Source organism: Salmo trutta, unplaced genomic scaffold (assembly GCF_901001165.1).
Source record: "Salmo trutta unplaced genomic scaffold, fSalTru1.1, whole genome shotgun sequence".
Lineage (NCBI taxonomy): Eukaryota > Metazoa > Chordata > Actinopteri > Salmoniformes > Salmonidae > Salmo > Salmo trutta.
This window is the reverse complement of record NW_021823445.1, coordinates 147,845-151,192: the sequence shown is the minus strand read 5'-3', so window position 1 is coordinate 151,192 and position 3,348 is coordinate 147,845.

The following is a 3,348-nucleotide window of genomic DNA, read 5'->3' as shown; positions in this document are numbered from 1 at the left end:
TTACAGCCTGAATTTAAAATTGATTAAATTGAGATTTTGTTTTAGTGGCATACACACACACACACACAATGCCCTAATGTTAAAGTGGAGTTTTCAGAAATGTTTACAAATTAAATAAAAATATGAAATGTCTTGAGTCAATAAGTATTCAAACCCTTTGTTATCGCAACATACGCCTAGTTTCCTGAAACAAGTCAAACTTTTATTCCTGAATTTATCTAGGTTTCACTACTTCACAGGAGAACCATTTTAACGTAAACTTTTATTTTGATCAAAATGTGTTTTTAGGCAGAAATGCCTTCTGGAATGTGAACTTTCATGTGCCTTAATAACAAACATATATGCCATATGTATATACGAATACAATTGTTAAATTACGGGCCTAGTTGTTTTAGCAACAGAAAAAGATGATTGGCTGTAATAATGAGTGGGCTGGACATGCCGAGAGACAAGTTTGGATTGGTCTGCCATGCAGAGCGCTTCTGTCTATTTGAACTGGTCAGTATGTGTAGGTAATCCTGTCTAACACGGCTTTAAAAATATATATATCACGTAATAGAACTGCATAAGTGTTGCTCTCCACTTTCTGGAGGACCGAGTTTTGAAATCAGTGGAATTAGAGTATGATAGCTAAGGAGGTGGAGAAAACACCTGTCTCCGGATCACATCTTCAAACTAAGGGCAACCATGGCATCCGTGACAGGGAGAAGCATCCATTCCATGTATACGGGTAAGATAGTGTAGCTAACTACATTTTCAGATATTACTCGTTTCTAATTTTGACAGAAAGTCGTTTTTATTTCAAGTTAAACTGTACTGTTAGCTTGCCAGCTAACGTTAGCTGGCTGGCTCGCTAGCTAACATTGCGTGCATGATCTTTGTAGTAATATTATTCATATCTCAGAGCCGTTGTATTGATCAAATGGAGGACTTGTTGCACTATCAACTCTGTAGGAGTTGTATATACTTCGCCCTGTTCCTGGAGGAAGTCGAACACTCTCACTTTCAGTGCGATAATTGCCTGCTCATGGAGGGCTACAGAGAAGAAGTCGCTGGGCATACAAATAGCTAATTTGCACAGGCTTCTGGGAAAGCCAAGACCTGCGATTTTCTCATTTTTCTCCACTCCAAGGGCCGTGCATTGCGCTGGGCTGATGGGAGTCTCGCCTTCCTTGGTGGACTGGCCGCTGCTAGGAATTGATCACTCACCAACGGAGAATGGAGTCGGCGGGATGATCCTCTCCTGGACCTGGCTGGCCGGACAGGCAGACACGTCACCGTTCATTGCGGAAGTCGAGGGCGGCATCCTCCACTTTCTGAGCCCTCTGCGGTGACGTGATTCATGAATGGGCTGACAACATCGAAATAGCTTCGCTGCTCTGGAGCATGATGTCCTGGCGCCATCTTGTCATACAGCGTAGGAGGTTCCTTCCGTATCGGCCAACATTGTGATGGCATCGCCGGGGTATAAGGTGGGTTCTGCTATTCCTGTCATTTGTGGGGGGCGACTTAGAGGAGCCCCTGATGGGTTGGGCTGAGGGCTTCGGCTCGAAATGGACAACAGCCATCAACAATTATTATGGGAAGCTCCATTGTTAGATTGGTGGAAGTCAGAAATACCCATACACTTTGTTTTCCTGGAGCTAAGGTATTGGAGTTATCAGAAGTCATGCCCACCATCAAGAAACAGATTCCTGCTCTGAAAACAGTTGTGTTGCATATTGGGTCTAATGATATTATGTGAAATCTGTAAAGCTAAGAGACAATTTATTACAGCTCTTGGAGAGTGCTCATAAATTAGCATAACGTATAGTTGTCTCTGGCCCAATTACATCTCCTCGCCTTGTGGGACTGAGTGTTTTAGCCATCTTTGGTCTCTTCACCAGTGGTTAATGAGTCTGACCAAGGACTTGGGAAAGTCCTTCGTCAACAATTTTGACTCCTTCTGGAATAGGCCTGGCTACTTTGTGGAAGACGGAATTCACCTGGGTGAAAATGGCTCCCGGCTGTTGTCATCAAACATTGGAAAGGTTGTTGGTCAGTTAAATTGATACGAGGACAATATTATCATTACATGTAAGTCAGTTTTTACCATCTCCTCTTTAGTCTCTATGAGAGTTCCACATGTTGTATCTGAAAGTGGTGACATACGAAATGCTTCAGTCTGGTTTTAGACTCCATCATAGCACTGAGACTGCACTCGTGAAGGTGGTAAATTACCTTTTAATGGCATCAGACCAAGTCCTCGTGCTCCTAGACCTTAGTGCTGTTTTTGATACCATCGATCACGACATTCTTTGGAGAGACTGGAAACCCAAATTGGTCTACACGGACAAGTTCTGGCCTGGTTTAGATCTTATCTGTCGGAAAGACATCAGTTTGTCCCTGTGGATGGTTTGTCTTCTGACAAATCAACTGTACACTTCGGTGTTCCTCAAGGTTACGTTTTAGGACCACTATTGTTTTCACTATATATTGGTGATGTCATTCGGAAACATAATGTTAACTTTCACTACTATGGGGACGATACACAGCTGTACATTTCGATGGAACATGGTGAAGGCCCAAAATTGCCCTCCCTGGAAGTCTGTGTTTCAGACATAAGGAAGTGGATGGCGGCAAATGTTTTACTTTTAAACTCTGACAAAACAGAGATGCTAGTTCTAGGTCCCAAGAAACAAAGAGATCTTCTGTGGAATCTGACAATTAATCTGGATGGTTGTACAGTCGTCTCAAATAAACTGTGAAGGACCTCGGCGTTACTCTGGACCCTGATCTCTCTTTTGACGAACATATCAACACTGTTTCAAGGATAGCTTTTTTCCATCTATGTAACATTGCAAAAATCAGAAACTTTCTGTTAAAAAATCATGCAGAAAAATGTATCCATGCTTTTGTCACTTCTAGATTAGACTACTGCAATGCTCTACTTTTCGTCTACCCGGATAAAGCACTAAATAAACTTCAGTTAGTGCTAAACACAGGCGAATCTTGACTAGAACCCAAAAAGTTGATCATATTACTCCAGTGCTAGCCTCCCTACACTGGCTTCCTGTTAAGGCTAGGGCTGATTTCAGGGTTTTACTGCTAACCTACAAAGCATTACATGGGCTTGCTCCTACCTATCTTTCCAATTTGGTCCTGCTGTACATACCTACACGTACGCTACGGTCACAAGATGCAGGCCTCCTTACTGTCCCTAGAATTTCTAAGCAAACAGCTGGAGGCAGGGCTTTCTCCTATTGAGCTCCATTTTTATGGAATGGTCTGCCTATCCATGTGAGAGACGCAGACTCGGTCTCAACCTTCAAGTCTTTATTGAAGACTCATCTCTTCAGTAGGTCCTAT